The sequence below is a fragment of the Sinohyriopsis cumingii genome, chromosome 11 (genome assembly GCF_028554795.1).
Source record: "Sinohyriopsis cumingii isolate HCF-2022 chromosome 11, ASM2855479v2, whole genome shotgun sequence".
NCBI lineage: Eukaryota > Metazoa > Mollusca > Bivalvia > Unionida > Unionidae > Sinohyriopsis > Sinohyriopsis cumingii.
In genome coordinates, this window is record NC_142971.1 from 83920911 (window position 1) to 83942499 (window position 21589).

The 21589-nt window shown below is 41.3% G+C and overlaps 1 long non-coding RNA gene across 1 annotated transcript in view; it reads left to right on the forward strand.

Moving 5' to 3' along the window:
• Positions 1-980: 980 nt before the first annotated feature.
• Positions 981-21589, forward strand: part of LOC149788884 (uncharacterized) — a 56979-nt gene continuing 36370 nt past the window's right edge. The window contains exon 1 of the long non-coding RNA XR_016424273.1: positions 981-1248. This is a non-coding gene — a long non-coding RNA (uncharacterized LOC149788884). The remainder of the gene's footprint in view (positions 1249-21589) is intronic.

The window sequence follows — 21589 nt, forward strand, 5'->3', positions numbered from 1 at the left end:
TCTGAACAGCGCCCTCACTCCCATAATCAACGTGTTCTTTAACTCACAGTTCGTTAAGGTCTTCGCCATTGTGTGTTGATTCTAACTGTAAGCGAGAGTCTGAAACAACAGACACATTAAAATCCAAAGCGTAAACATATCATTAAACCAAGGAAATGAACGACAGTCTTATTGTTTTGCGTGTAGTTCATATTCATGAATGTTCAAATTATGATGATACAAATATATTGATTTTCAGCTTGATATAAAAGCATCTGTAACTCTTTCTTTAAATCTTTGTACAAGCTAAAACCACGTTACCGAATAAGGAAACATCCATACTACAATACAGTTGAAATTGGTTTAAGAATCTTTAAAGACTTTGTCCAAATTGATAGTATTATTTAAGTTATTGTATCATTTAATTGTCTCTATGCAGTTCTTCGCATAATATGTACATATTTTTTAATTTTGAATACCTTAACAAGTCTTCAATGTTTAAATGTGATTCTTGGAAGTGCAAAGTATGCACCGACTTCAAAAGTAGATATTTTCTGCATTTAGCAAATATTTTAAATACCTTCATTCTACACGTTCGATTTCGTCAAATTAGTGAAAATATTATCCGTCTGATACCTAATTCAACACTAGAACAACATAACTATCAAACAGCTTTAAAAAATCTATTACAATTTAAATAACATTTGTTACCTCAGATTACAGATATGAATATTTAATGGCTTTAGTGCTTTTTGAGCCAGTGTTTGTTGAACTTTATCCACTTTGTCATCGCTTGCGAAGACAAGAGTAGGGTAATTCAACTCCCCTGCACATCAATATTACTCCCGGATATATACCATGATTCACTTTGCCTTAATTCGCCACCACTCTAAAGACCATAACTTTACTTTTAACAAGATTAATAGTTGGATTCTTAGTATGTTGCTGACATTTTACGTCAGACTGCATTCCAGGTAAAACTAAAACACGATGCAGACGATATGCCGTAACCTGATGCACGCTACATTACCCATAATGCCCAGCGCGTTATAAAAGTCAGGATGAACATGGACGATTACCTTTACACAAATCACTCCTTTCATACGTAAATCGAATGAATAGTATGTGTATGTCGATACAAATTATGTTGAAATCATTTGTGCACTAAAGAATTCGGTAATTTCAGCAACATTTCGACACTATTATGTGAATATCCAGTGACAGACACATTCAGGTGGCATTAGCAATACTGTGTGGAACGAACTCAAGGTAGGAGAAAAGCTACGTGATTTTTTAAGGCCAATGTGAAAATTTGATTTATATTGAAAGTTGTCATTTTTTAACATTTGATTTAGCTGACGTAGATTTCTGGGCACAGTATGAAACGGGAATGCTTTCAATCTATTTTGATGTTTTCTCTTGTGCCAAACATTTTTATTTCTTCAAATTCTATAATATAAGAAAATAATTCAACTACGGTTTGTAATTAGTTTCGTTTATTTAAAACTCATACTTACTGTTTTTACGTTTAATGTAGACTCTTTCAACTGAAAATACTTTCTACTGTATTTAAAAATGTTTCGCCTGATCTGTTCAGCTGCTCAAGAAGATATGTTACCGTAATATTTAGACCCAGTGACAGTTTTCTGATGAAAAGATGTTACATTTGATAGACTGCGTGTGAAATACATGCATTCGATGTCAAATGTTCCTGAAGAATTTATGAAGACAGATTACGATCTGATATATATATATATATATATATATATATATATATATATATATATATATATATATATATATATATTTGCTTTAGTCTTACATTCTCTGTAACATTTTAATATTAATATCCAGCCGAGGAAATGGGAGATAAGTGAATTTCTTAATAATACACCGTGGCAATCAGCCCGGGTTAGCTTGGGTAGAGATATCGAACAAACCTTGGCTAAATTCTGCGGAATATGGATAGAGACATGCAACATGTTGTACACAGGGGTATCTACAAGAAATATAACTCATTGATGTTAACTGTTGCTGTCCTATTTCGTTGACGACTTGAATACTTTGCTATCCGTATTCCTTCCCCTTTGGTCGAGTATTTATATTGAGTGGGCTCCTTTGTTATGAAATGAGTTCTTAAATCCGGTTAAATAATATTGCACGACTCTGTTGTTGGCATATTATTTTTCTAAAAATGTTTCCTACTTCTGAGTTCAAATTAACGCGATTTCAAGATTATATATATATATATATATATATATATATATATATATATATATATATATATATATATATATATATATATATATATATATGCAAGGACTTTGCATTAGTGATAGGCAATAGGGCATCTCTAGACAAAATGTGACAAGGATTTTGCATTAGTGCCAGACATAAGTTCGTGACTGTAAGAAAGGTGAGCATATATGAAAAGGCCTCTGCATATAGTTGGCTATAGGAATAATGATTATTATGTGCCAAGGACTCTGCGTTAGCGTTAGATATGAGCTATTGGTCATAAGAAAGATTAGCAGTATGTGATAGACTCTACAATAGTGTCAGACACAAGGTCACTGCTATGAAAAAGGTGACAGGGACTTTGAATTAATATCAGACATGACGTCCTGACTACATCAAAGGTGACATGGACTTTTAATTAGTGTCAGACATAAGGTCATGACCGTAAGAAAGACGAGCATATGTGACAAGGTTTTGCCTGAGTTATAACATGGGGCATGATGTCATGTCTACAAAAATGTGACAATTACTTTGCATTAGTGTCAAACATGAGGTCATGAGTGTTCGAAAACTGTGCACAATGTGACAAGGAATCTGTGTTACTGTATGCTTTGAGGTCACGATGAAGGTGAATATATATATATATATATATATATATATATATATATATATATATATATATATATATATATATATATATAAACCATGCACATCTGAATGTGACGAGTATAATATTTCAGCGTAGTTCTGTATATATTGAAAACACTATACAATAAAGGATATATCAGATGTCAAACCTTAATATATGATATGCTTGTCTCTCTCGTAATCTAGGTTTGTACCTTTTCAAAACCCATGCACATCTGAATCCAATTATGGCCCACCTATACAAAGCTATAGTCTTGGTTTACTTTCAAGCTTGAAATGGCGCTGTGCTAAAGACACATATATTCATGCATAGAAAGACAGTTGACGAGACGTTACTCACCTAAATGAACTGCAGTTGAACGTTCGCATTTAAGACGAATTGTGTTGACTTATCATAATGTACTATATCTTTTTGTTTTCAAATGAATTAGTACCCTCATAATTGCCTTTTTTTGGTATGGACATAGTTTTATTTATTTACACAATGACAGACCTCGTGTTAGTTGTCTGTCTTATTAACTATGTAGTCCGTTTTTTTCCCACACAAAGTTAGATCATTGGCTGTTGTCTGCTAGCGTCAGATATGTAGTTAGTGCATTCATTGGCAAAACTATAGAACACTTGTCAGCTAACTTTATGGTGTTTCCATACAAATTAATTAATTATTGTAAAAAAATTGATTATAAAATTATTAACATTTGTATGGATTAATGCATGGTTTTAACAACAATGTGGAGCAATGATTGTGTTATTATATTGTTTCTCTTCCATTACGACCAAAGGACTCTAAAGAACTGTTTAGTACATGTAAACCATAAAATCTTGACAAGGTGTAACATGCAATCCTCAAGAAAATTATACTAAAACGAGAATACAAATAATAATGATAATTTTACGAATATACGATGATGCTGATCAAAAAACACTTACATAATAATAATGTCATAGTTTCATAGAAAATCTATTATATAGATGGTATGTTTCAAATTGTACGGTATATAGGTCAAGAAATTCAAAATTGAAAAATATATAGGTCACACCATCGAATATAAACCTGATTCATGCTATAAATTAGTGAACGTGCAGAGCAAAATAACACAAACTGGCGTTATGAAATGTGAATATTAGCGCGCAAGCTATATTTAAGTATTAGCTTTTCCCTATGTATATAACAGTGGGATGGAGTTAACTCGCTAATGTTCCAAACCACGATTTGCTGGTTGGAATAACATCGGGGAAAAATATGCATTTCTATATCCCAGGAGAGATCGATGGACTTAGTTTGAGTTAGATATATGAACTGAAGATCAACTTGGCCAATGTTTCGAATGGTATAGATTATCCTACTTAGCAAACATAAATTCTGAGATAGGTCGTTTTAGCTATATAGTATTCATGAGCCTTCTCGATATCGATTGCCACCTAGGTCCTCTTTTGGGCTGCTTGACACCGCAAAATCAACAGTGGTTAGTACGTTGCCTGTAGATTGTAAAATTAATACCTGTGATAAATAGGGATGGGTTACCAATGGGATATTCATTATTCGATGATATATCGCCGTCGCGAGTTTCACCAACAGTAGCGTTGAAATCTCTGATAACATCCTAACAGTGCTGGTCATCTGCGGACGGCACAGCAAAATAATGTTTATCGCACCTCAACACCTAATTATCAACCTGGGAAGCAGTTTGTTTGTACGAGACCCAAGATGTCTAATAATTATCTCACGAACTGAATTTGGTAGCACATGGTGATACTTAAGTGGAATAGCGTCGATGGTATCTGAAAAACCGATAAACTCTATTGGCTGTAACTGTTATACAATTATCATGACTGAATATTATGTTGGGTATGAAATGATCACTGAGACGAACGATCCTATATCGGCGATAACGAGGAATCACAGATATGCTATCAGAGGCACGTGCTCGTGTTGTGATTGCAAAATATTTGCCAAGAAATCCAAGGGCAAACTATCTTGGAGAAAAACGTCTATCATGGTATAATTACTGCTGTCCTTGAGGGCTACTTGATATACCACTTGCTTAACGAGATCGACCAAAATTTGGCGATGCTCAGTTAACCAAACTGACCACACGTGCTATGTTCATCATGTTCCATGTAAAAACAGACTTAAAGCAGCGACACATAGGTGATTGGTCGTTGATTTAGCAGTTAAAGACAATCAAAAATAAGAACGTGTTTCCGGTTTAGGATTGAATAAACAGTAACCCAAGAACGAGTGAAAACAACAAGCTTTGAAAAAATATAATATAATAACTGATTTCCCTGGAACAATTCTGCAAAAATAAAAATATATGTACTAACGGTTTTAAGAATCAAATCCAAAATTAATCCAAGAATAATACACGAATACAATTTATAATAAAATGTTCTAATGATTTAAGTTCGCGTCCCGACAAAGTATCCAAGATGGAAGACGATGACGTATGCTGTAACCTGTCGTGTGCTGCAGTCTACAGCTCCTTGTAGAAACTAGAAATATCACTCAGGTTTTGGAAATCCGTATACATTTTTAATAAAAGCTGTGTTTGTTCAAGAATTTTATATAAGCACACGTAATTTCCAGTGAAAAAAAAGTATAAATCCTTTTAAATCCACGTAATTTGAAATAAGTCCAAAAAGCACAAAATACACTTTCCAGTGTAAGAGCCCTACTAACTCATAACCCATCAATATATATTCATCAACTATATCATAGTCAGAGGTTTGTTGAACTGACAGTAAACAGTAAATAACATTGGTTTTACCATTGAGTACACGTTGTAAAAATTGAGCCCAATGCTCCCTTGGTCATTTCAAATTTTCTTCAACTTTTAGAAAATAAGGAAAATATATGTCTACTTCCTTTTCTCTGAATAGGGACACTAATCTAATATTCTTTGCAAGATAAAAACTTAAGTTTGTATTTGAAGTACCAATGTGCTTTTCACTTGCCAGTTCCATTTTATTTCATTCTAAATTGATATTCCTTCTCTTCCTTCTCTCATTGCATTTGCAGTTGCAGTTCCATCTCTTTCTCTTTCTCTCTTTCGTCCTTTTGCATTTGTTCTTTTCGTAACTACTTTTGTTTTTCTTTCAATGTCAATGGTTGATAACGTCGGCGACGAAATGTAAAGTATTATGTGTGCTTGGGTGGAGAAAAGCAAGTTGCGGCCAGGGTGTCACGCGCATTTAATAACTCACTAATTCATAATGAAGCTGATTTATGATAGCGTATGTGGTTATTGAAAAGGTAGTGACGCTATCATCAATCTCATAGAAGGGAATAAAATACAAGATCAGTTTAGATTTATTTGTAAATATAAACTAAATAAGAATCTAAACAACCACGTATTCGGTTTCTTTGTCTTTATTGACTAACTTGCAAACTTTACGATCTTCCCATCTTCATAACTGTCACCATTATTTTGCTTGGAAAGAAAAACATAGCTGAGCCACTTTCATATTTCTTACGAATACATTTTCAGCTGAGCCACTTTCATATTACTTATCAATACGTACTCAGCTGAGCCACTTTCATATTACTTAGCAATAATACTCAGCTTAGCCACTTTCATATTACTTATCGATACATACCCAGCTGAGCCACGTTCATATTACTTAACTATACATATCCAGCAGGGCCACTTTCATATTACTTTGGAATACATACACAACTGAGCCAATATCTTAATATTGAGGAGTAGAGACAACTGAAATAATTGCATGCTGATGACCTGAAGGTGTATAGATATAGGTGAAAAACTGCATAGATTTTATGACATAACTTAAACACTTTGATACTGTTGAGAAAGACAGACGTAACCGAAGATCATTTACGCTGTCTAGGGGTAGATACATAAGTAGTGAAGGGGGATATTATAGGGTCTATGGGATTTATCATTAAAAATACCCTTGGGACAATATAGGGTCTATGTAAATTTAACATGGAGAAAAATCGTGGGACAATATAGGGTCTATGGGAATTAACATGGCCAAATACCCTGGGACTGTATAGGGTCTATGGGAATTAACATGGCCAAAAACCCTTGGGACAATATAGGGTCTATGTAAATTTAACATGGTCAAAAACCCCTGGGACTGTATAGGGTCTATGTAAAATTGAAACAGGGAGGGACTCTATTTTTTTTAAAAAAAAATAAAATAAAAAAAGGGGTAGGCAATGGAAAGGCTATCTCTTTTCGAGAAATATGGCTGGCCCTGAAAAGGGCCTTTGGGTTTATGTTAATATTAATATTAACATAGATGGCATCTGTTACATCTTCTTCTTCTTAAACTCCTTCTAACTGCCGGTCCATACACAAGTACCCTCTTGAGACATCCTTGTCTTTCTATATAAACTCTCCTCATCCATAGACTTGTATCTGTCCTATCAACAACAGTCCACTTGGACCGGACATACATGAGCATGTCCGTTCTGAACATCATTGTTGACACAAGGGTTGAAGAATGAACGTCGGTCCACATCTTGAGGCTACTAGAAACAGGTGAATCAATGCACTGAACTGCGCTTATTTATAGGTACAGGTAGGATTGAAACGGATTGAGTTCATTCACCAATCCGAACACGCGTTACAAAATTCAGCCAGCCGCATCCAATCCGAAGAGAGCAGTCTGTGACGTCACTTAGTCAATATAGATCTGCTAGCGCTTGTGTGCAGTCAATCTATGCGACAGTGATTCAACATGACGGAAACTCAGAAAGCGATCCAATGGGGTGCACCAGCAGCGGAGACCGCCCAAGGGAACCCGGACTTACTTTCAGAAGAGGTGAATTGGGATTTTGTGGATTTTCTCTCCTCGCAAGAATTTGTTCCGGAACCTTCGTTACCTTCTTCATTACCGCAAGTGGAGAATTTTAGACAGAGACAGAAAGAAGAATTGGAGAAATTTATACAACGACAAAAGGAAGCGGAACAGGCTTTTCTCCTACAGCAACAGCAACAAGAAGAAGAGGTAAGAAAAAAAACAACAGCAACAACAGCAAGAAGAAGTAGCAGCAAAGAAACAAGAGGGTGAAAATCAAACGGTCACGGTACTGTTGGACATTTTAGCGGAGTTAAGAAGTCTGAAACAAATGTATCAGACTTCTTTATCACGACCGAAGAGAATACGACCTTCCCGAGCTAAACACGTCAACCCTGTGACTAAGCCTACCGTACCACCCTTAGTGATTTCAACCCAATCATTATCATCATCAACATTACGCAGTCCAGAAGTAGGCCTTGGCCGTGGCAAAGGCATAAGGCAGTTAAAGTTGATTGCTTAAACTCACCCTTTCACCATGAAGAAAAAAGGCCCTTTTCAGGGCCACCCACATTTCTCGAAAAGAAATACAATTTCAATTTGCCAATAACTAAAAAAAAAATAAACCCCACCCATTTTACCTTATAGTACGTGTCTGTGTATGAGTGCGTGAGTGTACGTTCTTATTTTAAAATCACAACTCAAAGACACTTACCTTATATCATTAGTTTATTCTTTTCTCCATTTTTTTACAATCCAATTCACAATTCACAACACAACACTTTAATAAAAAGTTCATTGACTTCTTCTTTCTCCTTGTTTAGTCTCTCTGTTTTTTGAATTTCTTCACCGTCTTTTCCTCATTTTCTTCCCTTCTTCTTTTCTTCTTCTCCTGTTTCTTTGCCTCTTGTAAATAGAATTGTCTTTTTTCTTCCTCTTCTTCCTCTAAAGAATCCCTCTCTTCTTTCGAAGAATCCCTCTCTTCTTTCGAAGAATCCCTCTCTTCTTCTGAAGAATCCCTCTTTTCTTCTGACTCCTCTTGTTTCTTTTTTGGGCAATCTGGAGACCAATGTCCTTTTTCTTTACAATAATAACAGGTATCTTGACTTTTGTCTTTTTTAGTCTCTGTTTTTGTTCTTTTTTGACGGTCTGGACACTCTGAAGACCAATGCCCTTTCTTCTGACAGATATAGCAAGTATCTTGACTTTTATCTCTAAAGGAAGGAGAGTAGTCCGTCGGCTGGTCTGAAGAGAATTTTCTAATGACCCTCGCAAAGCTCTGACGAAACGTTCCATCTGGTTAGTCTCTTCCATCGTTGTGCTCGGCTTGAGAGTGAAATGAATAGTGCAAGGATAAGACACACACCCTTTTATATACGCTGGTCTGCTATGACTATAAAGAAGCTCATGGTGTTTGAACTTGAGTCATTTGACTTTTTGCTTTCAAGATGAAACGATCTAATTCATTCGAGAAGAAAGAAGAAGAAGAAAGTAAGAGGCAGAAACGTGATCTATCGCCTCGAACCAGGGCTGAAATCTTGGCACAAATTCATACCAGTGATTTTGAAGAGGACATGAGTGAACCAGAATTTGAAACCTCTAAACCAAGTGCACCACCCTTAGTCAACCCTGAAAAATACTATTCCATTCGAGAGACGGAAAAGCGCTCCTCTAGAAAATTTAGAACCACGGCTTACAAATACACGGTGAAGTTTAAAGATTTCAAGTCCGAAGTACCGTTAGAGAAAGCAGAAGGGTTCATCACCGGAGTGTGGGATTCTCTGCTCACTTCACTCAAGCGACAATGTCAACCCAAAGAAGACGATCGCTTGAGACTTTCCATACAACACGACGGTTTGAAATCCCCTGTTTGGATCGAGTTTAGCACCCCTGCAGAATTGACCGCTTCCAAAGTCATGGACAAGATTCAACACGTGCAACAATCTAATGACCAGTTTGACATCACCGATGGAAAAGCCACATTGGACATGACCCACGTCTCTCCTCCTCAAGGGACCGGACGCAAAAAGATGTTATTGGTGAACGACCTTCGCAGCATTAAGCGTAGCCTTGTCCAAATTCACAATCCTCATGACCAGATGTGTTTAGCCCGTGCCATCGTGGTGGGACGAACCTATGTCAACAAGAACGACACGGCAGAATGGAAAAGAGACTGGGAGAACATTCGACAATCGGACCGAGCCAAACAACGAAGTGAAGCAGAACTCCTGTTACGACAAGCTGGCATGTCCAAAGACACACCCTGTGGCATTCCTGAGATGCAAAAATTGCAAGATGCCCTAGCTCCACGATACACTTTGAAAGTGCACCCTCAAGAAGTGCGCGGGCCTCTGTTGTTTCGAGGGCAAGATTTTAAGGACGGAAAATACATTCATGTTTATCATCACGATGACCATTTCGATACCATTACCAGTATCACCGGATTCCTGGGATACGGTTATTACTGTGAGAAATGTGACCATGGTTATAATAATCGAGAGCAACACAAGCATTGTGGATCGAAATGCTCAGGATGTTTGGCCTCTTCACCCTGTCTGAGCGAAGAACCAGTGCCTTGTTCAACTTGTCTGCGCACGTTTGTCAGCCCTACCTGTTACCAACAACATCTGAAAACGCAAGGTTCACAGCAGAAATGTGCTTGTCAACTCCTGAGATTGTGCCCTACGTGTGAACAAGTCATACGTACCAATAATACCAAGGCACACGTATGTTCAGGAAAGAAAAAATGTCACATTTATCACCACATCGTGGACTTGGAACACCAATGTTACGTGCAAAAATACCAACCCCCACCAGAGAAAGAGGACGGTCACAAGAAGAAAGGCAATTTCATCTTTTTCGATTTCGAATGCATGCAAGAGACTGGCATTCACATTCCTAATTTCTGCGTGGCTCATCGAGCGTGCGAGAAGTGCATTCAAGAACCTATCTTCAGTCATTGCCCTCACTGCAGCAAGATTCCCGGAGGGCGTGAAAAAATCTTTCGAGGACCGAACACGTTAGCCGATTTTGCCCAATGGGTCTTAGACCCCGTCGACAAGACGTGGAGCCAAGAGGACATCCAACGTTACGGAGATTGTCATCGTCATGCCACGGTGATGGCTCACAATTTCTCCGGATACGATGGACAGTTTCTTTTGAGGCACTATACGGAACAAGGCACCGAGCGTCCTAAAGTGACTTTGAACGGAGCCAAAATCATTTTCATGCAAGTGGGACAAGTACAGTTTAAAGATTCTATGAGTTATTTGGCCATGCCTTTGAGTCGAATGCCTAAAACGTTTGGAATGACAGAAATGGCTAAAGGGTACTTTCCACACTTTTTCAATACGGAAGCCAATCAACACGCCGTTCTACCCCATTTACCTGAGGCTCACTATTACGACCCCGACAACATGCGTACCGAACAACGAGAAGCTTTCTACGCTTGGTACCAGGCTCACGCCTCGGACCCTTTCGACTTTCAGGAAGAAATGCTAAAGTATTGTCGTTCCGACGTGGACATTTTACGGCGTTGCTGTGGAAAATTTCGAGAACTGTTCATGGAACACGGAGGGGTCGATCCTTTGAAAGAAGCTTGCACCATTGCCAAAGCGTGTTCCTTAGTGTACCGCCAACGATTCATGCCTGCAAACACCGTGGCTGTCATCAGTCCTCAAACGACCCACTATGTCAAACGTCAATACTCGGTCAAAGCCCTACGTTGGTTACATTACTTGTGCGACAAGGAAGACAAGTGGATACAGCATGCCCGCAACGGAGGGGGCGAAAAGACCATCGGAACGTATTCGGTCGATGGCTGGGACTTAGAAAACCCCAAGATCGTGTACGAGTTTAACGGTTGCTTATTTCACGGATGTCCCGTCTGTTACCCTGACCGTGGCACTAAAAATCAGTTTTTGCAACGAACCATGGAAGACTTGTACCAGGACACTTGTCAGCGGCGCCTAAAGTTAGAACAGCAAGGATACCAAGTGGTGGAAATGTGGGAACACGAGTACGATCACCGTATGAAAACCGATCCCGAGTTTAAACGCCTCGTGGAAAGTTACCAGTTCATGGACCCGCTGAACCCGAGGGATAGTTTGTACGGAGGAAGGACCAATGCCACCTGTTTGCTGTACCAAGCCGACGAAGAGAAAGGAGAAGAAATCAAATACTTGGACGTGTGTTCGCTGTATCCCTACGTGTGCAAATATTGTCGCTTTCCTGTAGGGCACCCGCAATTGCTGACGGAACACATCGACCTGAAAAACATTCGACAATACGAAGGTTTGATCAAGTGTAAAGTTTTGCCTCCCACGAACCTATGCCATCCCGTCTTACCTCACCATTGTCAAGGCAAACTGATGTTTCCTTTGTGCCGTACTTGTGCCGAAACGTGCAACCAAGACCAACCTTGTCAGCACAGCCAGGAAGAACGGGCCTTGACGGGAACCTGGGTCAGCGTAGAATTGTTCAAAGCTCTGGACATGGGATACCAACTGTTAGAAGTGTACGAAATTTGCCACTTTCCCAAGACACAACAATACCACAAGGGTGACCCTACTCAGAAAGGCATTTTCGCAGACTACGTGGATGCCTTTTTGAAACTGAAGCAAGAAGCCAGCGGCTATCCTTCCTGGTGTCACACTCCCGAAGACCAAATAAAATTCAAAGAGAAATACTACGAACAAGAAGGCATCTCTTTAGACCGCATCGAGAAGAACGAAGGCAGGCGATCCTTTGCCAAAGTGATGTTAAATTGCTTGTGGGGTAAAATGGCACAACGACCGTGTTTACCCAAGACGGAATATTTGACAGAACCTTCCCGCTACTTCCACATGATTCACGACAAAACCAAATACATGAAACACGTGGACGTCGTTCGAGAGAATTTGATCTTGGTCAATTACGAAGAAGATCTGGACTTTGTACAAGACGACCCTTTTGGAAATGTCATCATTGCGGCTTACGTGACAGCTCATGCTCGCTTAAAATTGTACGAAGCTTTAGAACTGTTAGAAGAACGCGTCCTGTACTTTGACACGGACAGTTGCATTTACATCCATCGCCCGATTCAACATCACCCTAACATCGAAGGAGACCGTTTAGGAGCCTGGACAGACGAGCATCCCGACGACAAGATTCTAAGTTTCGTCAGTGGTGGTCCAAAATATTACGGCTACGAATACCGGGACAAACAAGGAGAAGTGCACACGACGTGCAAAGTGAAAGGACTGACTCTGAATTATCGTACCAGTCCAGTGGTCAACTTTGGGGTATTGAAAGAAGCCTTGCAATCGGGAGAGGATGGAAACTTTAAAGTGACCACTCACCAACCCAACAAGATTGTACGTTTACCCACTCACCACATCGTCAGTCGACCTTTGGAAAAAGTCTATCAAATCGTGTACCAGAAGCGAGTGCGACTTCCCAATCATTTCACCTTACCGTATGGACACGTTGGTATAAAACATTGGTTGTAAGAGGATAGTCACCCACTAGAAAGATGACTTCGCCACAGCAAGAATCGAGTGAGAAACCCGATGAGAACTCCAAGTTCAAACCCTACCATTTTCCAGTCTTCTTACCTGACTATTGTGATTGTGCCCGTCGATTGGACACGTTTCAGAAATGGCCTACGGATAGGGAAGGATTACCTTCTTCGCATGTTTTAGCTAGAACAGGATTTGTCTACTTGGGACCTGAGTCAGGATTGGGATACGAGGTACAGTGTTTCGCTTGCGGACTGAAGTTACGAATGGATCTATGTATCTATAAAGATTCAGCTATTCTGGAACATACTCGATGGTCTCCGCACTGTCCTTACCTTTCTATGGCCTTTCCACCCATCACACTACGGTACAATGTTGACGGTACCTTAGAGACGGTGCCTTCCAGAACAGGACATAAAAAACGTAAAAAAGGAAAGATGTACAAGCTGGAGACTGCATTGCGACTAGTATAGAAAGGGGGCTATGGTCAAGATCGATAGTTCATTGGGACTACCAAGATCGAGCGAACAAGATGAATACTTTGAAAGAGACATCGTTCCAGTTTGGGGATTGTAAAAAAGTTGTATCTTCCTCTAGTGTGACTAATATTGGATGGATAAGACCCATGCATTGCGACGGAAAATGTCCGGAAGGAAACTGCGATTGTCCATGTGGTTACCATTGTAATTGCGTAACGGAGTTTGCAGACGAGTGCGATTGTGAGCCTTGCGATGGGTACGATGCTGTACGTTGTGACCTGAGCGATGCCGTAAAGCATCATGGGAACTTTGTTCTCACTACCCCTGTCATGGAAAGTGATGCTGTGCGTGTCAAACCTGAGGGATGCGAAAGTGATGCCGCTCGTCCTCTTGGACATTTTACTGGGTTTCGTTTTAAAGGGGAATGTTCACCTTCACGTCTACCCCCCTACGGATGTCATCCAGCCCTGAGCAAACTCCTGCCCATGTCACTCAACCCTCATCGAAACGAACCTGTGAAAGACGACTATTCGTTTCCTGTGCGTTTGTCGGAATACTGCGACTTTGAAAATCGTCTTCAATCTTTCAAAGGAAAATGGCCTAAGTATCTGGGAGGACCGACCCCCGATGAATTAGCCAGAGCCGGATTTTTCTACTTGGGCGAAGGAGATAAAGTCAAGTGCTTCAGTTGCGGTGTGTCACTTCACCACTGGGAACCGCAAGATTCGGCCTACGTAGAACATGCTCGATGGTCACCGAATTGTCATTACTTACCCTTAGTGGGACCGAGACATTGAAGTAACTTCTTACCATAATAATCTGTTCATGGATACTTTACAAGAGAACATTTGTGCTTTGCCTGTGGAGTTGAGAGAACGTATTTACCGAGAGCTGGTCAAAATACAAGTGAAACGTAAAGAACAATTGCATCCGTTACGTCACCGGTGTTTGAACCACTGGTACCTGAAGGCTATACAAGGACTGATTCAATTGAAAGTGTTCCATCGGACGCACATTGATCAACGATCCTCTAGTTTTAAAAAGGATTGGTTTGGTATGGACGATTCTATCTACTACATCACTGTAAACTTACTGCATCGAATTCCAGAGGAAGAGTTAACGAATTACCAACATCTTGAACACAATGTCAACTTAGTGAAAGAGGAAACTTCTGAACGAATTGTAATGTGTAGATTAGTGACTCAACGATTTAAATTCGACACTGAAGTAAAACCATGTTTGTGCAAAGAGCACATTTCTTGTGTCAGACCAAAGAGGATTTAGTATGACCTATTCATGGATACTTTGCTAGAGAACATTCATGCTTTGCCTGTGGAGTTGAGAGAACGCATTTACCGAGAGCTGGTCAAAATACAAGTGAAACGTAAAGAACAATTGCATCCGTTACGTCACCAGATCTTTAACCACTGGTGCCTGAATGGTATAAGAGAACTGATTCGTCAGAAATTCTTTCAATGGTCAGACATTGTTCAAAACTTTGAGGTCGCTAATGATCGACATGTTCATGATTATGGTTACTTCGAGATTCACCTAGTGCAACGCATTGAGGAAGACAAGTTAAAGGATTACAAACATATTTTACGTGGAATCTGCTTAGCGGAAGAGGAAACACCTAATCGAACTCTGACGTTTCGGTTACAGTATGCAAGATTTAGATTCCCTACTGGAGAACGAAGATCTCTGGCTAGAAAGTACGTGTATTGCATCCGAAAAAAAGAGAATATAACAACAGGCTGCCATGCCACGGTTTATGTCACATGTCATCCAACAGATTCCGTGGAAGGAACTCAATGACCATATTCAAACCGTGGATCATTACCATCGATTATTACAAGAACTGTATCCATTCAATTTGGGACGACAAGTGGTGTGTGTCTTAGTGACTTGTTTTTTGGGATTTCGTTTACCAGCCGATTCTTTGTGGACTCTTTACGATCAGTACTTACCACCTCCATGGCCTTAAATGGTCACGAAAAACTCCTTTTGCTCAAAGCCTTGCGTTTTCATCTGGATACTTCTCGACCTCAACAGGAAAAAAAGATTCGTCAACTTTTAGCTACCCAAGACGTGTATGACGATGTGTGTGTAGCTTGTGACTTATATCCCCATTGGACAGATGTCCGTGCCTGGAAAGAATGGGGTTTTGAGGCTTGGACCCAAGAAGTGGCCCAATATGCACGAGAGTTGTTCAAGGAAAAAAGTTACTTTTCAACCCGTGTTAGTGACGGTGCCAGAAGAACTCGTCACCCAGGACAGGACTGTCGTGGACAGGCCTGAAAGACCCTTTCGGGAGGACACTTGTGTGACCTTACCCCCTACTATAGAACTGGTTAGAACATTACCCAAAACATGTTGTTGTAGAGACACTTGTGTTTATTCCACGTTGATGGTTATCATGTGCCTTTTATTGTTGTACTTAAACCTTTGGCTTTTATGTATTTTTGTCTTTCGTATTCATGTTTGAAACATTCAATAAACGTGTTCTGAAAAAGTATATAAACTCTCGTCTTGTTTGTTTTTCGTGTCACAAGTGGCATTTCTCACACCATGACTACCTCTGCTGTCTCTGCTCCCTCTTCCTCTACTGTCAAAGTCATCGACGAACACTTAGATCATGCCAGTTGGGAGGCTTTGTATCTTCGCCATCCCTTTAACATGCTCATTGCTGGACCTAGCGGTTCAGGCAAAACCGAATTCGTCAAACGTTTGATCGAACATAAACATCATTTGATCGATCGACCCCCTCAACGAATCGTGTGGTGTTACAAAGAATGGCAATCGGCGTACAGCCTCTTGCGAAAAAGTCAAGGCGATTCCATCGTGTTTGTGGAAGGCATTCCTAAAGAAGACGACGGCATCGTCTCTGACTCCCGTCAAACCCATTTGGTCATTTTCGACGACATGTTAGGAGAAGACGAAGAAGAAATTAAATTGTGGTTCACGCGCAAAGGGCATAACCGTAATGCCAGTGTCATTTACATCACCCAAAATTTGTTTCAACAAAGTAAAGCCCATCGCACCATCAGTCTCAATGCACATTACGTGGTCTTGTTTAAAAGCCCTCGAGATAAATCGCAAGTGCAAGTCTTAGCAAAACAGTTAGGAACGCCTTGGCTGACTCAGGCGTACGACGATGCCACTCAAACGCCACACGCCTATTTACTCGTCGATTTGAAACCTACCACTCCCGAGGATTTGCGATTTCGTACCCACTTGTTTCACCACTGGTGCCAAGACGGAGGGCCTGTCCTGTACACGTCTCCGTCCTCGACTTCATTTCACTCCCCATGAAAAAAATCTATAAAAACCTCAGACCCTTTTTCGTCTGTCTCACACAGTGTGAACATGACGTCCCTTCAGTCGCATCTTCCCGTCAAATTGATTCGTGCCTTGTATGGCATCAGTCGAGAAAAAGATCCACAAACACGAGCTCGTGTCTTAGAAGCTAGTCTCAAAGAAGTCTTACGATGGTTCACGGTGACGGCATGTCAATTACTCCAAGGAATCATTCAGATTCCTCATCAAACCCAACGCTTTTTTGATCGAAACAAAGTTGCTTTGGTCCAACTGGCCGATCCCCGCATCGACACTCAAACCAAAAAACAAATCATTTTGAAACCGGGAGGGAGCCGTACTCTAGGAGGGGTCATCATTCGCTCACTCTTAAGATGGGATCCTAATGCCCCCAAAGTTATCCCCAAGACAAAAGTTCAACGAAGCCCCAAGAAGAAAAAGAAAAAGACCAGGTCCCCAAAGAGAAGAACTTCTCCAGTGGCAGGACCCTCCTCTTACCAGACCCCACCCCGAAAAAAGAAAAGAAGCCCCCAGAAAAAGAAACAGAGAAAAAGTCCTCAGAAAAAGAAAAGTCCACAGAAGAAAACTAGTCGCAAGAGAGGCACTTCGGCCAGGACGCAACCTTACACTCGCAAACCACGATCTGCCACGGCGGTGACTGCGTCTCCGGCAGCCTCACGTTTATCCACTTCTCCGTTGATGTCACCAGGAACTGAAGAGTACTTGGAGACGTTAATCACACCAAGAACTTCTCCGTTGATGACCCCCAAAAGAACTTCCCCAGTGGTAGGACCTTCCAATTTAGCGGCAGTGGCTGCTGCTCACAAAGTACCTTCTCCCAAAATCAAAGTCCATGAAAGATCGGGCATGTTACAAAGTTTACTGGATTTGTCCAAGCAAGAACTGGCTCGATTTAGCCCGTTACGTACCCCTGCACGACGTGTCATGCCTGTCCTCAAACTGATACGCCGTAAAGACAATCAGTGGCGACGCGTTCCAGTATAAAAAAGGCATGTGACCGAGTAGGGTATCAGTGTTTTTTGGTGCTCCTGAAGACTCAAAGATGTCACCCTCCAGAAAACCCCAAGGAAAGAAAAGGAAAGGACTGCCACCACGTTTAGCCTAACATGGGGACCTGTTATCTGTCCTGTCCAAAGCTTCTCCACCCCTACGAAAAAAACTCATTTAAACGGCCTCCAAAGAGGTCATCGATACCGTGTGCGAATGTTGTTTGAACGTTTTGAAAGGCACGATCCCTTTGTCCAAACACCAGAAACAATGCTTAAGCAAACATCGTCACGTTCTTCGCCAAATGGTTCGAAAGAAAATTCCCATTCGTCAAAAAAAGAAGATGTTGGTCCAACGTGGAGGCATTTTGCCTCTCTTGTTAGGCCCCATACTGAAAGGAGTCTTGGGAACCATGTTGGGAGGACTAGTGGGAGCAAGATAAAAAGGCCTTCGAAAGTCCCAAGATCTCAGAATCGACCCCTGACAACCCCATGGAAGGACGAAAACTAGCTTTAGTGCCTTACAAACGATGGATGGAATACCATCGGTGGCAAGAACAACGCACCCCGCATTTACCTCCCAATCCCAATTTGAGCGAGATGTCCCAGTTACAACACGAATTGCAGTCCTTGATGGATCGCCAAGATTTGTCCGAAACAGAAAAATCGCAAAAGTACGGTCAACTCTTGCAACGATTGCAACTCTTTCACCAGAAAGCTTTAGACGAAACAGCTCTACCCACTCTGAAAGATTTTAAGACCTTGATGAAAAGTCCAGCACCATCACCAGTACCAGTACCAGTACCAGTGGTCAAGACAGAAAAAGGAAAAGAAGAAGAAGAAGGGTTTCAAACTCCACCAGAAAAAGTACGCAAGTTAACAACACCACCTACCTCCAGAATTGGATGGATTAAAAAGATGATGGCCACCCCTTCTTCCTCACAAGAGAAAAAGAAAGTGAAGACAGAAGTGAAGACAGAAGTGAAACAAGAACCGATATCCCCCGCTCAGACATCCTTCTCCTCTTCGACACCTATTGCTGGCCGCACACGCAAAGCATTGCAATCCAAGAAAATACCCCAAGAGAAAAAGAGTAGCATCCTCCAAGAGTGGGTGTCTTATTAACACACCAACCAACACAAAAAAAATGGAAAAAGTCTTAGCCAGCATTTACTACGATCCCTCGCATCCTGCAGGTTACGCAGGAGTTCAAAAATTGTATCGTGCTGCCAAAACTCGACTGAAAAGTCTCCGTTTACCTCAAGTGCAACGATGGTTAGAAGAACAAGCTACCTACACTTTACACAAACCCATTCGACGCAAGTTTGCCAGAAGTCGCACCCGAGTGGAAGGCATCGATCATCAATGGCAAGCCGATTTAGCCGATGTCTCTCATTTGGCCAGCTACAATCGTGGCTACAAATATTTGTTTTGTGTCATCGACGTCTTTTCCAAATTTGCCTGGGTCGTGCCCTTGACTTCCAAATCGAGCAGCGAGTTAGTGCGAGCCTTACAACGGGTGTTGAAACAAAGCGGTCGTCACCCTCTTCGATGGCAAACGGACAAAGGCACCGAATTTCTAAACCAAGCTTTCCAAAAAGAATTAAAGAAACGTGACATTCATTTTTTTACCACCGAGAATCCCGAAACCAATCGCAGCATCGTGGAACGTTTTCAACGCACTTTGAAAGAACGCATGTGGAAATATTTTACGCATCACCACACTCTGAAGTACATCGACATCTTACCGCACCTGGTGCAAGCGTACAACCAATCTTACCATCGAAGCATCGGACGTGCCCCGCAAGATGTGACTCCCGACAACGAAGTGTTGGTGTTTGAGCGTCTGTTTGGTACGTCCCCGACGAGGGCTGTCCCCAAGAAAAGTGGAGAGTTGACCATAGGAGATTGGGTACGCATTGGCAAAACCAAACGCACTTTCGACAAAGGTTACTTACCTAACTGGACGACCGAACTGTTTCGCGTCACTGGACGAGTGCATGGCCGTCATCCTGCCGTCTATAAATTGGAAGACATGAACGGAGAAGTACTCAAAGGAACGTTTTATTTGCCCGAGTTACAACGTGTCACCAAAAAAGAAGACGACGTGTACGACATCGAAAGCATTCTCGAACGCAGAACCCGTAAAGTGGGCAAACGACGTGTCAAAGAAGTCAAAGTACGTTGGAAAGGATATCCACCCAGTTTCGATTCTTGGATCGACGCTTCGCAAGTCATCGACTATAAAAAGAAGAAGTGACCATCATGCCCTTTCACACAGCAGACGCAGCTACGTCGACCACTCCTTCTTCCCCTAGTTCTTCTGTGCAAGATTTACAAAAACAACCCTTGTGGGTGTGGTGTGGAGAACGTGTGCCTAAAACGCAAATCGTCTTTTTCTGCCAAATCTTCGTGGTGTATTGTGTCATCGGGGCAGCCATTGCCAATTTGAGTTTGCAACAAGGAGACAAACAATTCTGGACCATTTTATTGAGCAGTTGCATCGGTTACCTGCTTCCAAATCCCTCCCTGAAATTCTCCTCGAACGGGAACCACGGGAACCTTGTGTCCAGTGCCAGTGTCAGTCACCAGTCCAACCACAACCAGAACCCCATTTTGGGCGGAGACACGCCTCTGACGTCCAGTAATGTCCCCTCGGACAGCCACAGAACTCTGGAATTATGAGTCACCAAAACCAATTTTACTTAACCTTACCCAGTGACAGTTCCATGGAGGTGTTTCCCCACAACACGTTGTGCTGTTACACGGCCAAATTACCTCAAGCCATCCCCTTAGATCACGAAGCCCATTGGGAAGTGGCTTTAGTAGAAATGATTCACCCGACCCAAGTCCTCAATGTCCTTCCCAATCAAAATTATTGAGACATGAACATGAGAACGACCATACTCAATAACAACGAATTACCCATCGTTTACGACAACGAGTCTTTTAGCAAGTTATTTCGTACCCCAGTAGAACTGAACCAAGGACTGAATTTGATGTTCGTGTATTCCGATGTGGTGGAGTACAACGTGGTGGGACACACCTCCGTACCGTTACTGCGTGTCATTCCTTTCAAAGTGGATTCTGCCACGAACGCTGACGAGGAAGGTGGAAACACTTACCACGTCCACCGCGAATTTGTCCATCCTCACTATTTGCCTGTCAGCAAGTCGTATTTGGACACGGTCAACATTACTATAAAAGGAGATTTGGGACAAAATATTCCATTCACCAAAGGAAAAGTCACGGTGAAACTCCATTTTCGAAAACGGTTCTCTCACGACTCGTAAGTCATGTATCCAGTGTACCAAGGGGTTGCACGACAGCGAGGACACGGTTTAGGAGACATGTTAAAATCGGCCTTTCGTTCAGTGGCCCCGGTGTTGAAACCGATGGTGACACGCGGATTGCACGCCTTGAAAGATGCGGCACTGACGCAAGGCAAATAATTTCTCCAAAATGTCATCATCGACAAACAAAACCCTAAAGAAGCCTTCATGAGGGCAGGCAAAAATGTCTTGCTGCAAACGGGCAAAGACATTTTAGGCCGACGAGACACACCTATAAATGCCCTGCACGCTACCGAGTCAGGCATTCAGCAAGGACAAGGCAGAAAGAGAAGACGCAGAAAACACCCTTTCACCAGACTTCA